Source organism: Callorhinchus milii, unplaced genomic scaffold, assembly GCF_018977255.1.
Source record: "Callorhinchus milii isolate IMCB2004 unplaced genomic scaffold, IMCB_Cmil_1.0 Scaffold2, whole genome shotgun sequence".
NCBI lineage: Eukaryota > Metazoa > Chordata > Chondrichthyes > Chimaeriformes > Callorhinchidae > Callorhinchus > Callorhinchus milii.
Genome location: NW_024704743.1, coordinates 46,909,205 through 46,929,831, shown reverse-complemented (window position 1 = coordinate 46,929,831; position 20,627 = coordinate 46,909,205). Strand labels below are relative to the sequence as shown.

The 20,627-nt window shown below is 41.0% G+C and overlaps 1 protein-coding gene across 2 annotated transcripts in view; it reads left to right on the top strand.

Moving 5' to 3' along the window:
- The first annotated feature begins 16,082 nt into the window (after window positions 1-16,082).
- Window positions 16,083-20,627, top strand: part of LOC103187494 (WAS/WASL-interacting protein family member 3) — a 37,784-nt gene continuing 33,239 nt past the window's right edge. For both annotated transcript variants that reach the window (XM_007907019.2, XM_007907017.2), the window contains exon 1: window positions 16,083-16,291. The gene's annotated coding sequence lies outside the window, so the exon portion shown is untranslated. The remainder of the gene's footprint in view (window positions 16,292-20,627) is intronic.

Below are 20,627 nucleotides of genomic sequence, written 5' to 3'. Positions count from 1 at the left end.
AATAAGAGTACCACAGGGAAAGCAATTCATCCGTGGCTAACTAGAGCAGTTAGGGAATGCATCAAATTAAAAGAAAAGGCTTATAAAACTGCCAAGAAAAAAGGCAAATCTGAAGATTGGGAGAGTTTTAGAAACCAGCAAAATAAAACCAAAAAACTCATTAAGAGCGAGAAAAAGGAGGATGAGGGTAAGCTAGCTAGGAACATTCAGTCTGACTGTACAAATATATTAAGAGGAATAGGCTAGTGAGGGTAAATGTAGGTCCACTTCAGTCAGAGATGGGAGAAGGTATAATGGGGGACAGACGAGGACATAGCAGAATCCCTGAATGGGTACTTTGCATCTGTCTTCACCCTAGAAGACACAACAGGGCTGCCAAGAATAGAGATGCACCAAAGGGATAAGGACAGGGAGCAACTTAGGGAAATTTTCATTAGTAGAGAATTGGTGCTTGAGAAATTGTTAGCACTAAAAAGTAACAAATTCCCTGGTCCTGATGGCTTGCATCCAGGGTTTAAAAAAGAGGTAGTTTATGAGATAGTGGAGGCCTTATGTCTGATCTTCCAAAATTCCTTGGATTTTGGAACAGTCCCCATGGATTGGAAGATCGCAAATGTCACACCACTATTTAAAAAATGGTGGAAAGGAAAAGATGGGTAACCATAGGCCAGTAAGTCTCACATCAGTGATAGGAAAAATTTTAGAATCATTGATTAAGGATGTGGTAGTGCGGTATTTAGGGAAGCACAATATAATTAGGCCAAGTCAACATGGCTTTACAAAAGGGAAGTCATGTTTGACAAATCTCATAGAGTTTTCTGAGGATATTTCGAGTAAACTAGATAGGGGTGAATCAGTAGATGTGGTCTATTGGACTTCCAGAAGGCATTCGTTAAGGTGCCGCATAAAAGGTTAGTCCAAAAGATAAGGGCCCATGGAATTGGGAGGTGCATATTAAAGTGGATTGGAGAATGGTTAATGGGTAGGAAACAAAGAGTAGGGATAAACGGGTCCTTTTCAGATTGGCGGGATGTGACTATTGGAGTGCCACAAGGATCAGTTCTTGGGCCTCAGCTATTTACCATCTACATCAATGATCTAGGTGAGGTGAGGTGAAGGGAGTGAGGAAGGAAGTTCCAGAGCCTCGGGGCATAGTGGCTGAAGGCATGGCCGCCGAGGGTGGAGCGGAGGACGAGGAGGAGGCCATTCCCGGTCAGAGAGGTAGGGGGTGAGAGGAGTGGAGGGATTTGAAGACAAGGGTGAGGATCTTGAAGTCGATCTTCTCTGGGACAGGCAGCCAGTGCAGTCTGGCAAGGACTGGGGTAATCAGGGAGCAGAGTTTGGTGCGGGTAAGAATGAGGGCGGCAGAGTTTTGGATGACATGGATTTTGTGAATGCTAGTGGAGGGGAGACACACAAAGAGAGCATTTGAATAGTGCAGCCGAGAGTTGACAAAGGCATGGACCAGGGTTTCAGCGGCTTTTGGAGTGAGGTATTGGCCGAGACGGGCGATGCATCGGAAGTGGAAGAAAGCGGTGCTGGTGAGGGACCGGATGTGGGGGAGGAAGGATAATTGGGGGTGGAACCTCACTCCTACGTTGCGTACTGAAGCTTCTCTATTTGCTTTAATTTAAATGGCAATTAGTAGTACCTGTCATTGTGGAAGAACTCATTAGTCAAGTTACACCTAGTTATAGGGACTTGCATTCATTAGTGAGGATTGAACACAGAGACTACCCAGTACACTGCGAGGAAGAGCGAGCCATATCGTGGGTGTATATATAAGGGTGATAGAACTGTCTAAATACAGTTTGTACAAAAAATAATCTCTCAACCTTTTGATTGACTTAAATTATATGCCTTCCTACCACAGCCCTTTAATAGTTATTGTAAACATTTCTTCATGAAAGAGAGATGAAAAGGAGTTTCACTGAAGACCAATAACATTTTTAAAGTTTATATTAGATCGGTTCTGACATGATAAGGAACCATAATACCTTGCCAAACGCTTATCAAAACTGAGACGTCTCCGCACTCCATCATTTCAATGAGCACAAGAATTCTTTTTAAAATTATATTTCGTCATATTATCAGGACTGATCATTGACATATGGGTAGAGTGGGCGGGGAATCATATACTAATCTGAGAGAAAGTGAGAGAGAGTCTGAGGAAATCTATCTGATTTACACAGATAAAGTTACCCCCCTCTACAAAAAGGGGCAGAAAGACAAACCCGGAAATTACAGCCAGTCTAACTTCGGTAATAGGAAAACTACTGGAGACCATAATCCGGGACACAATAAATCTCTATTAAGAGGAACATGAGGTAATTAGAGACAGCCAACATGGATTTGTTAAAGGCAAATCTTGCCTAACAAATCAATTAGAATTTTTTGAAGAGGTGACTGCGAGGGTTGATGAGGGAAATGCGGTGGATGTTATTTACATGGATTTCAAAAAGGCTTTTGACACAGCACCACATAAGAGATTAATAAAAAAAATTAGAGGCCCATGGTATTAAGGGAACAATGGCAGCTTGGATTAAGAACTGGCTGAGTGACAGAAAGCAGAGGGTGGTGGTTAATGGGTGTTTCTCGAAATGGAAGGAGGTATGCAGCGGTGTCCCCCAGGGATCGGTATTGGGACCACTGCTCTTTCTAATATATATTAATGATCTGGACTTGGGTATAGAGAGCACTATTTCCAAGTTTGCAGATGATACAAAGTTAGGCAGGGTAGTAAATAATGAGGAGGACTCTAACCAACTGCAAGCAGACATACACAGCATGGTAGAATGGGCTGACATGTGGCAGATGGATTTCAATGTGGATAAGTGTGAGGTGATACACGTAGTTGGGAAGAACAATAGGAGGCAATATAGACTTGGTAGCTCAATCTTAAGGGGAGGTGAACGTACAGAGAGAACTGGGAGTTCAAGTAAGCGAATCATTAAAGGTGGCGGGAGAGGTAGAAAAGGCAGTAAAAAAGGCATTTGGTGTACTGAGCTTTATTCGTAGGGGCATAGAGTATAAGAGTCGGGAGGTTATTGTTAATGTATACAAAGCACTGGTTAGACCTCAGCTGGAGTACTGCGTCCAGTTCTGGGCACCTTACTTCAGGAAGGACATTAAGGCACTGGAGAGGGTGCAGAGGAGATTCACGAGAATGATACCAGGAATGGTGAACCTTAGCTATGAGGACAGGCTGGAGAAGTTAGGACTTTTACCATTAGAGCAGAGAAGGTTACGCGGGGACCTGATAGAGGTCTTCAAGATCATGAAAGGTTTCGACAGGCTAGATAAGGAAAAGCTGTTTCCGCTGGTAGGTGTGTCCGTGACCCGTGGTCACAGTCTTAAGATATCTACCAAAAGAAGCAAAGGGGAAGTTAGAATAAATTTTTTCACTCAGTGAGTTGTTCGAATTTGGAACGATTTGCCTGAAAGGGTAGTGATGTCCGATTCAATAATAGCTTTTAAGAGGGAACTGGATAGGTATCTGGTAAAGACGGGTTTGAAGGGTTATGGGGAGAAAGCTGGTGATTGGGGTTAGTGAAAGTACTTGCTCTATCAAAGAGTCGGCACAGACTCGATGGGCCGAATGGCCTCCTTCTGTGCCATAACATTCTATGAATCTATGAATAGGTTCAAAGATAGATTCCAAGTTTCAGTTTTTACTGAGGAGCAGACAGGTAACCCATCTGATCTGGAAAGAGAACTCAAAGGATGCCACAGAGGAAATTTGCAATACTATTCATATCACTACCAGCACTACCAGAGCGTACCAGGGGACTGGAGAAAAGCAGATGTTACTCCTATTTGTAAGTAAGGCAACAAAAGTGACCCAGGAAAGAAGACCACTAAATTTGACCTAGAGCATGGTTGTACAAGGAATGTCATTAGACAACATGGAAAAATGTAAGCTACTTCACATGGGCAAAAAACAATCCAGGAAGGGACTATTATTTGAATGGGAGGAAATAATATGTTTGTTTACTTACCAACATAACTATCCTTTTGTATTCCAAACCCAATATCAAGACGTTTGCTAAAGATCTGAAGTAATACAATCATCTGGACTCCAAGCACTCATGGCTGTCTGTAAGAAGGCATGGGTCACACCCTCAAACAAAAGGTTTACTTTAAGAAGGGAACTCTGCACCTTCGCCAGACTTTCCTCTCACATGCTCAAGCCCGCAGCTTTATACTGGTACTCAATTATCCATAAGAGCTGGTGCCCAATTATCACAAACTCTACTCAAGTCTGATTGGAGTCCAGCCCTTGTTAGCTCCATTTAACATAGGTTAATCACCAATAACTATAAAAGGCAGTGACATGGTTTATCCTCCGATCATTTGTGGGACTATTTTCATACAGATGATTGTCCAGTGTGCTATAATGCATTTTCCATTCATCAAGATGAGACCAATGTGTCGATAGTTGACAGATGTACCTTTTTCAACTATCTTGGAATAAACCACCCACATTTACTTGTTTCCAGTTTATTAGTTGAACTTCTGGTGGACAAGTATTAAAATAATTAATGTCATTTGGTTTTTGTTTTACCGCCAGTTCAGTTGCATTCACATCGTCCGAAAAAAACATCTAGCAAATGGGAAATGGTGCAGCCAATCACAGCCTGGCATATTCAAACCCATTTACAACCGCAACTTGCATTTATATAATACTCTTCAAGTGAGATGGTACCTTGGAGTGTTTTGGAGAGACTTTTGCATAGTAATCACCCAATCGATGAAAGTAAAGTAGGTATGGTCGAAGAGAAAGATGTTTAAGGTAGTTCGGGAAGTCAACAATATCAACAATTTCAATGAACAGTTTTGATGAGATAAGCTGACTTTGACTGTAAAGCAGCTAAGGTAATCTCGACCCAAAGCAAATTTTCTTAAAAATGGCTTCTACAAACACTTGTCAGCTATTAATCAGTGTTGATCTTAACACAGAATAAATTAATGGAATTTACACAATAAACTAACTCTTGCCTTTACCTCATCCGTTAATGAGAGCCAATTAAGATGTTTACTGTGGAATTTTTGATGCAGGAAAAAGGGATGCAATTTCCTTTTACTGATTGGCCTGCTCAGATAGATTGTAGTTAAGAAGGCAACAGTATGTTAGAAAAGACCCTGGTCACTTGTGCATACTCCAATAGTAAATGTTTGGCAGCTTTCCTGTTTGATGGTGCACTGGCTACAATCTTATTTACATTATGCATTGGGATTAATAATAATAATAGACATCAATAATCCTGGCGTTTGATATAGCACCTGATCACAAGTCTCAAATTGTTTCGCATTAAAGTTATGTGATTGTGTGTATTTTGTACACAAATAGAGCAGCCTGTGCACAGCGATGTCCCACTAACAGCCATGGAGTGTGTGTCCAATTTTATTTGGGGGTATGTTGGCTAGCACACCAAGAGAAACTTCCTTCTTTGATCGAATAGTGCCAGGGGATCTTAAAAGTTCTTTAAACCGTAGATAAATATGTGTGCGCAACTTGGCAACAATTAAAATTAAATTCAAATCAAATCAGGAAAGATTAACTTCAACATTTTCACCCTTTCTAAAAATGCTGCCGTCATTTGTGAATTTGCAGTGGATTAAAGATGTTAGCACCACAGACACAAATAACAGAATAATTTATGAATCTTCAAGTGGAATATTTTTTCTCTTGATCAAGAGTTGAGCTAAGGGATAGTGAAGAAGGTAATAATACAATTCAGGATTTTTTTCCATTGCCCAGTGGTCATGGAGTAGAATAGGCAGAAGTTTTGATGCAGACTGTCCACTCAGTTATTAAACAAACAAGCAAACACGATGCTGGGCGACAATGTTTAATCATTTCAGATCAAATGGGTCAAAGAGCTTTCTTCACCCAAAACTTTCTTATGATTTATTGTATTGTATTTCCAAGTCTGGAGGGAGTTAGATGAAACTTCCACCATCAAAATGGAAATCTCAGGAGGGAGCCAAATGACCTTCATCATGAGAATTGCCACATATATGGAACTTTCAGACTGGATTGAAGTCTCTTCTGCACGGTGATGGATTTTGCATGTATGTTAGACAACCAACTCATCAAAATACTACTACTAATACTACTACCACTACCAAAATACGACTACTCACTGGAAACGGCTTTTCCTCCAGCCCCCGCACTTTCGCGTGCGGTGTCCCTCAGGACTCTGTCCTCGGTCCCCTCCTCTTTACCCTCTATATGCTCCCCGTTGGTGACATCATCCGCAGACATGGAGTTAACTTCCACATTTATGCGGATGACACCCAACTCTACCTTTCCTCTTCTACCCTCAACTCCACGACCACCGATGTCCTGACAGACTGCCTGTCCGACATCGATTCCTGGACGAGAGATAACTTTCTTCAGCTCAATGTGCGCAAAACTGAGGTACTCCTGATTGGCTCACGTCAGTGCCTCCGCACCTATGGCGCTGAAAGCATCAGTATCCAAGGCGGCATTCTCCACCTCGCAAAGCCAGTCAGGAACCTCGGTGTTGTGTTTAAACCTGAGCTGTCTTTTCTTCCCCACATCCGCGCCACAGCTGGCACTGCCTTCCACCACAGATTGGGCCCAAGATTGTGCCCAAAATTGTGCCCAAGATAGGGCCCAAGATTGGGCCCAAGATTGGGCCCATGATTGGGCTCAAGATTGGGCCCAAGATTGTGCCCAAGATTGGGCCCAAGATTTGGCACAAGATTGAGCACAAGATTGGGCACAAGATTGGGCCCAAGATTGGTTCCACTGTTTCCAAGATAAAGCCTCCACTATCTCATAAACTACCTCTTTTAAGACCCTGGATGCAAGTCATCCGGACCAGGGAATTTGTTACTTTTTAGTGCTAACAATTTATCTAGCACCAATTCTCTACTAATGAAAATTTCCCTAAGTTGCTCCCTGTCCTTATCCCTTTGGTGCATCTCTCTTCTTGGCAGCCCTGTTGTGTCTTCTAGGGTAAAGACAGATGCAAAGTACCCATTCAGGGATTCTGCTATGTGCTTGTCTGTCCCCCATTACACCTTCTCCCATCTCTGACTGAAGTGGACCTACATTTACCCTCACTAGCCTATTCCTCTTAATATATTTGTACATTCAGACTTAATGTTCCTAGCTAGCTTACCCTCATCCTCCTTTTTCTCGCTCTTAATGAGTTTTTGGTTTTATTTTGCTGGTTTCTAAAACTCTCCCAATCTTCAGATTTGCCGCTTTTCTTGGCAGTTTAATAAGCCTTTTCTTTAATTTGATGCATTCCCTAACTGCTCTAGTTAGCCACGGATGAATTGCTTTCCCTGTGGTACTCTTATTCCGCAAGGAAAATGCGACTGCTGAGAATTTTGCACTACATCCTTAAATATTTGCCACTGTTGGTCTACATTTTCACCTCTTAATCTTATTCTCCAGTCTATTTTACCTAAATCTTTCCACATACCTACAAAATTAGCCCTATTTATATTCAGAATACTTGGCTCGGATTTATTCTGGTTGATTTATATTACAAGGTGAAGACACTAGTAAACCACTTTTAATTTCCATTAATCATCTGAAGTAGAAATTTATGTGCTCTTGAAAACCACTGTCTACACCTTATCATCTGAGATAGTCTCAATAATAACATCAAAGAGCCCACTGTACTGTTTTCACTTTAATGCATTCATACTGTCACTTGGCTTAAGATAAAGCTTATTTTCTCTTTAAACAAAACTTCTTATATAAAAGTGTGTTTCTCTTCACTACATCAGAAAGTTCTCTTGACCCATAAAAGGTAATTTTCAGCAATTCTATATAAACATGCTTATTTTAACTGCTATAAAACAGCTTTTGGCACTATTTTGTAAACATGTGTTTAGGGCTCTCCCTCCTGGACATATCACAGTAGTGCCTTACCTGAGTTATTACTTGATCTGAATAAACAATAAGCAAAGGAAGATTCAAGCCCTCGTTCCTCTATTTGAGTAAAGAAAAACTGTCTTTTGAACATTTGGCAACCCTTGCATTAATGATCTTTTCACACTTCATTTCAAGCCATTCAAACTCTATCAATATTGAACATGATGATTGCTGAACAAGAGTTTTGCAAAGCAATTTTCAGGGAGGAGGCTCTCTGCAAGTTATGTGGGAAGAAATTGCACCCAAGTCTATTTACTCTATTTCCCTAACATTTCATAATTTGGCAGGTTGTTTAATTCAGTTTTAAATTTGAAACGGATTTTCTATAGTTCTTAAGAGAAGATTGTGAGTTCAAGCTCCATGTCAGGACAACAATTGCATATATATGGACCGTGGTACAGATATGACTCGTATACAGCATTTGTGCAGCACCATATGGAAAAAGAAGTAAGAATGATTTGAGTGGCCATATGTCATTGCTTGTTTTCGTTATCTCTTAATGTAACTGGGAACCAATCTTGGAACCAATATTGGGACCAATCTTGGAACCAATCTTGGTTAAATCTGTAAAATACTAGTACCATGGCATGAAATGCTTCTTTGCTAGGCTTAGGAATGGCATTTGAAATCAATTAGATTTCAAATAAATTGAGTATAAACCTTGGTAACAAGCGAGATGGCATTTTACCTTCACAATCTCAACCTGTTTAAATTCAGTAACAAGATTAATGTGGATATCTATTGTAGATGGATGGAATACCACACATCCAAGAACTGCATTGAATTCAGTTACCCATAATATAAAGTCCAATTCCCTCTGACTTAATCATTCTTCCATCGAATATACACCCAGGGCACCAATGAGGGTAAAATTTATTTTTTGTTAGATTGTTAGTTAGGTGACTGGCAGATTGCTTTCCGGGGGTAATAATATCTTGTGCTCCAAAAATGTGGTCACTCAACCCACAGCTGTTTGCGGGATACCGCTGTGATTAATTGGCTGCCGTGTTTCGCACACAAAATACAGTCAATCCTCTTTACAATATATTCTGTGAAGCATCTTGACTCGTTTCAAAGATGTGATGAGGCGTTATATCCAATGCAAGGATTATTATTTGTACAACAAGAAGATTGCATTTATGGAGCGCCTTTCACGTCGGGAGGACGTCCCAAGGCACTGGACAGTTGGGTCGGGACCCGAGTAAGGGGGAATTGGTCAGGGTGAGGGAAGGGAGGGAGCGATGTGGGGGTAGAGAGTCGAGAGGGGAGGTGAAGGCATGGTTAAAGAGAAAGGTCTTGAGACTGGCCTTGAAGGAGGAAAGGGACGAGGCAAGGCGAAGGCACTTGGGGATGGAGTTCCAGAGCCTCGGGGTTGAGAGGCTGAAAGCCCGGCCACCGATGGTAGGGCGGTTAGGGCGGGGGATGTTGAGCAGAGTGGAGCCAGAGGAACGGAGGGTACGCGCAGGTACGTGGGAGGATAATAGGTTGGAGAGGTAGGAGGGTGCAAGGCCGTGAATGGCCTTGTAGGTGAGGATGAGGATCTTGAATTCGATCCTCAGGGGCATTGGGAGCCAGTGGAAGCGAGCGAGGGTGGGAGTGATGTGATCACGTAGCCTGGTGCGGGACAATACACGAGCTGTAGAGTTCTGAATGACCTGCAGCTTGTGGAAGGAGGTGCGGGGAAAGCCGACAAGGAGAGAATTCCCGTAATCCAGCCTTGAGGTGATAAAGGTGTAGACCAGTGTTTCAGCAGCGTGAGGGGTGAGGTAGTGCCGTAGTCTGGCGATGTTCTGGAGGTGGTGGAAGGCAGTGCCAGCTGTGGCGCGGATGTGGGGAAGAAAAGACAGCTCAGGGTTAAACAGAACACCGAGGTTCCTGACTGGCTTTGAGAGGTGGAGAGTGCAGCCTTGGATGCTGATCCTTTCAGCGCCATAGGTGCGGAAGCGCTGATGTGAGCCAATCAGGAGGGCCTCAGTTTTGCGCACATTGTGCTGAAGAAAGTTGTCTCTCATCCAGGACCCGATGTCAGACAGGCAGACTGTCAGGACATCGGTGGTCGTGGAGTTGAGGGTAGAAGAGGAAAGGTAGAGTTGGGTGTCATCCGCATACATGTGGAAGTTAACTCCATGTCTGTGGATGATGTCACCAAGGGGGAGCATATAGAGGGTAAAGAGGAGGGGACCGAGGGCAGAGCCCTGAGTGACACCGCATGAGACAGTGCGGGGGCTGGAGGAAAAGCCGTTTGCAGTGAGTAGTAGTATTTTGGTAGTAGTAGTATTAGTAGTAGTATTTTGGTGAGTTGGTTGTCTGACATACATGCAAAATCCATCACCGTGCAGAAGAGACTTCAAACCAGTCTGAAAGTTCCATGTATGTGGCAATTCTCATGATGAAGGTCATTTGGCTCCCTCCTGAGATTTCCATTTTGAAGGTGGAAGTTTCATCTAACTCCCTCCAGACTTGGAAATACAATACAATAAATCACAAGAAAGTTTTGGGTGAAGAAAGCTCTTTGACCCATTTGATCTGAAATGATTAAACATTGTCGCCCAGCATCGTGTTTGCCTTGCTTGTTTAATAACTGAGTGGACAGTCTGCATCAAAACTTCTGCCTTTTCTACTCCATGACCACTGGGCAATGGAAAAAAATCCTGAATTGTATTATTACCTTCTTCACTATCCCTTATCTCAACTCTTGATCAAGAGAAAAAATATTCCACTTGAAGATTCATAAATTATTCTGTTATTTGTGTCTGTGGTGTCTTTAATCCACTGCAAATTCACAAATTACGGCAGCATTTTTAGAAAGTGTGAAAATGTTGAAGTTAATCTTTCCTGATTTGATTTGAATTTAATTTTAATTGTTGCCAAGTTGCGCACACATATTTATCTGCGGTTTAAAGAACTTTTAAGATCCCCTGGCAATATTCGATCAAAGAGGGAAGTTTCTCTTGGTGTGCTAGCCAACATACCCCCAAATAAAATTGGACACACACTCCATGGCTGTTAGTGGGACATCGCTGTGCACAGGCTGCTCTGTTTGTGTACAAAATACACACAATCACAAAACTTTAATTTGAAACAATTTGAGACTTGTGATCAGGTGCTATATCAAACGCCAGGATTATTGATGTCTATTATTATTATTAATCCCAATGCATAATGTAAATAAGATTGTAGCCAGTGCACCATCAAACAGGAAAGCTGCCAAACATTTACTATTGGAGTATGCACAAGTGACCAGTTGATCTTTTCTAACATACTGTTGCCTTCTTAACTACAACCTATCTGAGCAGGCCACACAGCAAAAGGAAATTGCATCCCTTTTTCCTGCGTCAAAAATTCCACAGTAAACATCTTAATTGGCTCTCATTAACGGATGAGGTAAAGGCAAGAGTTAGTTTATTCTGTAAATTCCATTAATTTATTCTGTGTTAAGATCAACACTAATTAATAGCTGACAAGTGTTTGTAGAAGCCATTTTTAAGAAAATTTGCTTTGGGTCGAGATTACCTTAGCTGCTTTATAGTCAAAGTCAACTTATCTCATCAAAACTGTTCATTGAAATTGTTGATATTGTTGACTTCCCTAACTACCTTAAAGATCTTTCTCTTCGACCATATCTACTCTACTTTCATCGATTGGGTGATTACCTTGCAAAAGTGTCTCCAAAACACTCCAAGGTACCATCTCACTTGAAGAGTATTATATAAATGCAAGTTGCGGTTGTAAATGGGTTTGAGTATGCCAGGCTGTGATTGGCTGCACCAATTCCCATTTGCTAGATGGTTCTACGGACGATGTGAATGCAACTGATCTGGCGGGAAAACAAAAGCCAAATGACATTAATTATTTTAATACTTGTCCACCAGAATTTCAACTAATAAACTGGAAACAAATAAATGTTGGTTCCCAGATTGGGCCCAAGATTGGGCCCAAGATTGGTTCCCAGTTACCTTAAGAGATAAAGAAAACAAGCAATGAAATATGGCCACTCAAATCATTCTTGCTTCTTTTTCCATATGGTGCTGCACAAATGCTGTATACGAGTCATATCTGTACCACGGTCCATATATATGCAATTGTTGTCCTGACATGGAGCTTGAACTCACAATCTTCTCTTAAGAACTATAGAAAATCCGTTTCAAATTTAAAACTGAACTAAACAACCTGCCAAATTATGAAATGTTAGGGAAATAGAGTAAATAGACTTGGGTGCAATTTCTTCCCACATAACTTGCAGAGAGCCTCCTCCCTGAAACTTGCTTTGCAAAACTCTTGTTCAGCAATCATCATGTTCAATATTGATAGAGTTTGAATGGCTTGAAATGAAGTGTGAAAAGATCATTAATGCAAGGTCTGCCAAATGTTCAAAAGACAGTTTTTCTTTACTCAAATAGAGGAACGGGGACTTGAATCTTCCTTTGCTTATTGTTTAGTCAGATCAAGTAATAACTCAGGTAAGGCACTACTGTGATATGTCCAGTAGAGAGAGCCCTAAACACATGTTTACAAAATAGTGCCAAAAGCTGTTGTATAGCAGTTAAAATAAGCATTTTATACAGAATTGCTGAAAATGACCTTTTATAGGTCAAGAGAACTTTCGGATGTAGTGAAGAGAAACACACTTTTATATAAGAAGTTTTGTTTAAAGAGAAAATAAGCTTTATCTTAAGCCAAGTGACAGTATGAATGCATTAAAGTGAAAGCAGTACAGTGGGCTCTTTGATGTTATTATTGAGACTATCTCAGATGATAAAGTGTAGACAGTAGTTTTCAAGAGCTCATAAATTTCTACTTCAGATGATTAACGGAAATTAAAAGTGGTTTACTAGTGTCTTCACCTTGTAATATAAATCAACCAGAATAAATCCGAGCCAAGTATTCTGAATATAAATAGGGCTAATTTTGTAGGTATGAGGAAAGATTTAGGTAAAATAGACTGGAGAATAAGATTAAGAGGTAAAAATGTAGACCAACAGTGGCAAATATTTAAGGATGTAGTGCAAAATTCTCAGCGGTCGCATATTCCCTTGCGGAATAAGAGTACCACAGGGAAAGCAATTCATCCGTGGCTAACTAGAGCAGTTAGGGAATGCATCAAATTAAAAGAAAAGGCTTATAAAACTGCCAAGAAAAGCGGCAAATCTGAAGATTGGGAGAGTTTTAGAAACCAGCAAAATAAAACCAAAAAACTCATTAAGAGCGAGAAAAAGGAGGATGAGGGTAAGCTAGCTAGGAACATTAAGTCTGACTGTACAAATATATTAAGAGGAATAGGCTTGTGAGGGTAAATGTAGGTCCACTTCAGTCAGAGATGGGAGAAGGTGTAATGGGGGACAGACAAGGACATAGCAGAATCCCTGAATGGGTACTTTGCATCTGTCTTCACCCTAGAAGACACAACAGGGCTTGAGAAATTGTTAGCACTAAAAAGTAACAAATTCCCTGGTCCTGATGGCTTGCATCCAGGGTTTAAAAAAGAGGTAGTTTATGAGATAGTGGAGGCCTTATGTCTGATCTTCCAAAATTCCTTGGATTTTGGAACAGTCCCCATGGATTGGAAGATCGCAAATGTCACACCACTATTTAAAAAAGGTGGAAAGGAAAAGATGGGAAACCATAGGCCAGTAAGTCTCACATCAGTGATAGGAAAAATTTTAGAATCATTGATTAAGGATGTGGTAGTGCGGTATTTAGGGAAGCACAATATAATTAGGCCAAGTCAACATGGCTTTACAAAAGGGAAGTCATGTTTGACAAATCTCATAGAGTTTTCTGAGGATATTTCGAGTAAACTAGATAGGGGTGAATCAGTAGATGTGGTCTATTGGACTTCCAGAAGGCATTCGTTAAGGTGCCGCATAAAAGGTTAGTCCAAAAGATAAGGGCCCATGGAATTGGGAGGTGCATATTAAAGTGGATTGGAGAATGGTTAATGGGTAGGAAACAAAGAGTAGGGATAAACGGGTCCTTTTCAGATTGGCTGGATGTGACTATTGGAGTGCCACAAGGATCAGTTCTTGGGCCTCAGCTATTTACCATCTACATCAATGATCTAGGTGAGGTGAGGTGAAGGGAGTGAGGAAGGAAGTTCCAGAGCCTCGGGGCATAGTGGCTGAAGGCATGGCCGCCGAGGGTGGAGCGGAGGACGAGGAGGAGGCCAGTCCCGGTCAGAGAGGTAGGGGGTGAGAGGAGTGGAGGGATTTGAAGACAAGGGTGAGGATCTTGAAGTCGATCTTCTCTGGGACAGTGCAGTCTGGCAAGGACTGGGGTAATCAGGGAGCAGAGTTTGGTGCGGGTAAGAATGAGGGCGGCAGAGTTTTGGATGACATGGATTTTGTGAATGATAGTGGAGGGGAGACACACAAAGAGAGCATTTGAATAGTGCAGCCGAGAGGTGACAAAGGCATGGACCAGGGTTTCAGCGGCTTTTGGAGTGAGGTATTGGCGGAGATGGGCGATGCATCGGAAGTGGAAGAAAGTGGTGCTGGTGAGGGACCAGATGCGGGGTAGGAAGGATAATTGGGGGTGGAACCTCACGCCTAGGTTGCGTACTGAAGCTTCTCTATTTGCTTTAATTTAAATGGCAATTAGTAGTACCTGTCATTGTGGAAGAACTCATTAGTCAAGTTACACCTAGTTATAGGGACTTGCATTCATTAGTGAGGATTGAACACAGAGACTACCCAGTACACTGCGAGGAAGAGCGAGCCATATCGTGGGTGTATATATAAGGGTGACAGAACTGTCTAAATACAGTTTGTACAAAAAATAATCTCTCAACCTTTTGATTGACTTAAATTATATGCCTTCCTACCACAGCCCTTTAATAGTTATTGTAAACATTTCTTCATGAAATAGTGATGAAAAGGAGTTTCACTGAAGACCATTAACATTTTCAAAGTTCATATTAGATCGGTTCTGACATGATAAGGAACCATAATACCTTGCCAACCGCTTATCAAAACTGAGACGTCTCCGCACTCTATCATTTCAATGAGCACAAGAATTCTTTTTAAAATTATATTTCGTCATATTATCAGGACTGATCATTGACATATGGGTAGAGTGGGCGGGGGATCATATACTAAGCTAAGAGAAAGTGAGAGAGAGTCTGAGGAAATCTATTTGAGGTACACAGCTGCTCTGCCCTACACCTGCAACTCTGTGGCATCTATTAATGAGTTCCTTAAACAATGCATTGCTCAGTCCTGGGATTTAAAAAAAAGCCTTATTAGGCTGAGCAAAGTAAATGAAAAATTCAAGACAAATCCTATCAAAAGATTTATGCTGAAATCTTCGGGAGTCCAAAAAGCAAGGACCGGGTTTGTCCCCTTTCTGCACTACACCAGAATTTATGTCACTCGACTCAAATGAGAGTTGATTAAAGTTGCATTAAAAGTAAATACCTGTAGATGCAAAAGGAGTATTTTCAGTTATTGATCATTGAGTGCTGGAATCATCCAAATCTTATCGAAACAAAGCGAAATTTTTACATGGTAAATAATGGTCAATTGATTTTGAGATATTGACACCCAACTGACCAAAAAATACTTATATAGGCAACGGAACAAGCAAATTAATAGATTAATAGAATATATAATAGTTTAAATTCACTATTATAATATTCAGTATCCCACAACGGATGTTGAAGGTGCGAGGACATGAAGTGATTTGAAAACGAGTGAGAGGATCTTGAAATCCGTCTGTTCGGTAAGCGGGCGACGGCGGAGCCTGGCAAGGAAGGACTGGTGTGACGGACTTCATGGCTCTTTGCAGGGCATTTGCTGCCGCAAAGTGGATACGGCAATAGCCTACAAAAAAAAAAGCCACTCGGCGTAACAGTAAATTGCTTTGAGCCATTTGGATATTATTTTATTATTATTATTATTTATTTAGGAGGTATAAAATTTTTTTAGATGCCACGAGCTTTTAAAGCTCTTTTTCTCCTTGAGTGCTAAGATGTTGAACTGCCTCCTGCAGAGGTCTCTGGTGGATCAGTGTTTGACGGGCACCAGACTCTGGGCAGAGGGGGGCAGGGTGTGTGTTGCAATGACAGCTGACAGTGTGAGGGCAGGTGTGGCTGGCTGGCCCGCCTCCGGCCCTGCCCTGCCTGCCCTGCCCTGCCCTGCCTGCCTGCCTGCCCTGCACTGACTGGCTGCCCGGCAGTGGGGGAAACAGTCGCTGCGGAGGAGTCGCTGGGGAGTAGGAACTCGTCCAAGTGTTGAGTTACCGGCAAGTGCAGTGACTTCCCCCACTCCACAGCACACACCTGCCCTGCCTTGCCTTGCCTTGCCCTGCCCTGCCCTGCCCTGCCTGCCCTGCCCTGCCCTGCCTGTCAGGGAGGGCACCTGCCAAGCCGCCAAGGTGGGTTCCTCTCTGTATGTGTTTTGGGGACGTATTCATTTACTTCTCGCTGCTCACACTCACTCACTCACACACTCACTCACACAAACACTCACTCACACACTCACTCACACAAACACTCACACACTCACTCACTCACTCACACAAACACTCACTCACTCACACACACAAACACTCACTCACTCACACACTCACTCACTCTCTCACACAAACACTCACTCACACAAACACTCACTCACTCACTCACTCACTCACACAAACACTCACTCACTCACTCACACAAACACTCACTCACACAAACACTCACACAAACAAACAAACACTCACTCACACAAACACTCACACAAACAAACACTCACTCACTCACTCACACAAACACTCACTCACACAAACACTCACACAAACAAACAATCACTCACTCACACAAACACTCACTCACTCACACAAACACTCACTCACACACACAAACACACACTCACACAAACACTCACTCACACGTACACACTCACACGCTTACTCACACACTTACACACTTACTCACACACACTCACACATTTACACACTCACTCACACACTCACTCACTCACACCCATGACTTACTTGTCTGTTGCCCACTCTACAATTGGTAATTTCAATGTATTTGTGTGTGTGTTTTTTTCATTTTATTAACAGTATTTGCGACCATTGCTTAAAGTCTAACAGCACCAGCGCCGAGTTGAACGAACTGTTTGACAATTTTTGGGGGGAGTTTTTTTATTATTCTTTTAAAATGAAAGCTTTTCCCTGTGGCAGTGACACCCACAGTGAGAGCCCCACAGCCATGGGAGAGCAGGTTAGCACCTACTCACTGACTCATTCAGTCACTCACTCACTCTGTGCATCTCACAGGCTCTTTCCCTGACATCGTTTTGTTTTAAATAACTTTTTTTGCAAAAAAATTTAAGGGCACCTAAGTTACAATATAAAATCCAAATGTCTCAAAGTAATTTACTCTCATGTCTCAGGAGGAAGACAATTCCTATACGATGAATAGATTTCTTTTTTTTAAATCAAAGATGCAAAGTTATAATAAATAATCCTTGCATTTGATACAGCACCTTATTACGTTGTTGAGACATCTCAAAGTGCTTCACGGAATATATTGTAAAATGGTTGACTATTTATGGGCGAAAGTTTGTGATTAAGCACATAGAGGTTTGTGTTTCCCTATGTTTTATAATGAAGCTTTAGCCTAATAATCAGCTGAAAACATTATTTATATAGCCTGACGTGAGATCTTATTTTGGCGTGTAAATAAACACTGTATTGTAGAATTAGAAGCTGCAATTCAACACCAAAGCACAATACTTTCTCAAATGGCGCTTTTTGCTTTTGAATGTTTTAACTACTAACCATTCATTTCAAACTGTTTGTAGTTAAGAAAGTACAAGTCTTATAAGAAGGAATTTAAAGTGAAATGGACGAATGCTCTCTAGATATTGTGCCATGCAAGCAAGTGCAAGTAGTTTGGGGCTAACAATGAATACAGCTTTTTAATCTAATGTTTTACTGCAATTCAAAATGTGTAAGAGTCTTAAGTTTATTGCTGTCTGTTTCCATTTGTTTTCAGATGTAATTGTAGCATTCATTTCCTGTAATTCTATGTATGTCACTTTCGTGGAGTCCTGTAGCTCAGTGGTCAGAGCACTCGCTTTGCAAGCGAGAGACCTGAGTTCAATTCCAGACAGGACGAAATCTTGGGCAAGTTTCCTTACTCCACACGCCTAATAATAATCCCTCCAAAAAACAAAAACAATAATAAATTGGTCATCTTCAATCTACGACTGTTTGTGGGACATTGCTGTGCGCAATTGGCTGCCGCGTTCGCCCACAAATATACAGTCAATTCACTTTACAGTGTGTTCTGTGAAGCACTTTGGGACGTCCTCCCGACGTGAAAAGCGCTATATCAAATTGCAAGGATTATTATTATTATTATAATATACAATCTGTAATGCATTTTGCCTGCAGTCATGATGCACAATGCCTAGAATAAATGCAACTTCAATGGGTACAGTGTTTATTAATAAGAAAAATACAAAATACTATGTGGAATGTCATGCTACTGAAATGTAAAAACAAGAACTTCTGGTATTGTTATGTGCAGAGAGACATTGTAGAGTAATCCCTAGGAAGCTGATCAGCTTACCCTAGGCACTTTTTGTTAGTAATGCTGTTTAATCTAGGGAGTAACATTCTCTTCCTGACATCCACTACGTTTTAGTTTGCCTCTTTTTTTTATTGTATTATTCTTTATTATTGCTGATTGATATCCACTACTTGGGATTGCCAATCCTCCCCTCTGCTCTTGTTTTGATACAAATGTCAAAGCAAATCTTATCTCTATACAAGCTATGCACCAGAAGTTCTTGTTTTTACATTTCAGTGTTGGAAATGAATGGTACAATTACATCTGAAAACAAATGGAAACAGACAGCAATAAACTTAGACTCTTACACATTTTGAATTGCAGTAAAACATTAGATTAAAAAGCTGTATTCATTTTGTTTGGCAAAAATCATGCCAAGTCCGTTCTTCTTTATTAGCTTAAGCAGTCAGCACTTCTTGTCCAAAAGTGCATTTAGGAAAATAAATCTAATTAAAGTGAATCTATATTCTTAGAGGGCTAAGATGCTCTTTGTCCCAGTCGTTTAAGAATCAAAACACAAAGAATTAAAATTTGTGCAGATTTCATACTATTCGGTAACTGCTGTGTAACGTGTGCAGACATTTACATAGAAACTAAAATGGATTATATTGTAATCCATTACACATTTTTCCAGTGGATTGGAAACTAAAACAAAATCAATAAGTAATTTATTCAGTAAAACTATGGCTCCTCTCTAGTTGTCTTTGGGATCAAGACTGAGTTTTACTCTTACACTAACAGCTGACTGAACATTTAACCTGAAGAAGTGCTACATGACTCAGTGTCCTGGCAAGCTGAGGGTCACAAAGCACTCTTCTGAACACCGAATCTTGGAGCTAGGGTTTCATCAGAGTCACATGAGGAATTTATCCAGGTCCTGTTAGCATGCAGCACATTGAGCAAAGGCACTCGTCACTGTAGTGGTTGCAGAAGTTCGATGTTTGTTGCTAGTCTGTCCACATCTAAATATATGATGTTTTATTGTCCAGTTAGCTTTACATCTCCTTCCTTCCTCTCTGAATAAAGAGATTGGTCTCAAGTTCCTATGTGATTTTTAGGTTATGAAGTGCCCAATATTTTTTTTCGTATCATAGTTTGGTTTTCGGACACTACCCTGCATGAGGAGTGCTATATAAATGCAAGTTGTTGTTGTTGTTGTTCCATTAGATCTTTGTTGGAAATATTATGGCATGTTCTGTGAAGCGCTTTGGGACGTCCTCCCGACGTGAAAAGCGCTATATCAAATGCAAGGATTATTATTATTATTATTATATTATTATATTTTGTTTGTTTCAGTGGATTTATTCAGTTTCTTATATCGGGAGGGTGGTGAAGGGGGAATTCCATACTATTATGGAGTCCTGTAGCTCAGTGGTTGAGCACTCGCTTTGCAAGTGAGAGACCTGAGTTCAATTCCAGGCAGGGCGAAACCTTGGGCAAGTTTCCTTACTCCACACGCCTAATAATAATCCCTCCAAAACCCAAAACAATAATAAATTGGTCATTTTCAATCCATGACTGTTTGTGGGACATTGCTGTGCGCAATTGGCTGCCGCGTTCGCCCACAAATATACAGTCAATACACTTTACAGTATGTTCTGTGAAGCGCTTTGGGACGTCCTCCTGATGTGAAAAGCGCTATATCAAATGCAAGGATTATTATTATTATTATTAATGGTAAAAGTGCCTGAAAATGAAGGTAATGTTTTTGGAAGCTTACTCCTTGACTCACTGCATCTCCACTGGTGTTAAAGTAACAATACAAAGTAGTGTCTTGAAGTTATAAACAATAATTGCAATACAATATCTGGTTGATAATTGAGATAGATAAGAATATCTTCATTTAATCTATGGGAGTTGGGTCTCTATCCAGCCCAGTCTAATCTTTGCTGTCTATAATAGTACTATGTAAAATGTGTTTGGACAGTCCCTGACCATGGACCCAAGGCACATAAGTTGCACACTGAAACTTGCTTAGAAGGGTCCAAGAATGGCTGGTGTTGTAACAGAAACATTCACTCCAGTGTAGGAGAAGTTGAGGTTATTGCACAATATTTGGAGTAAAAGTAAAGTTTCCTCTACATTGAGTCTGAGCTGTATATTGCTGAAATACTACAAATCTAAATATGTATACAGTATATGAGATAA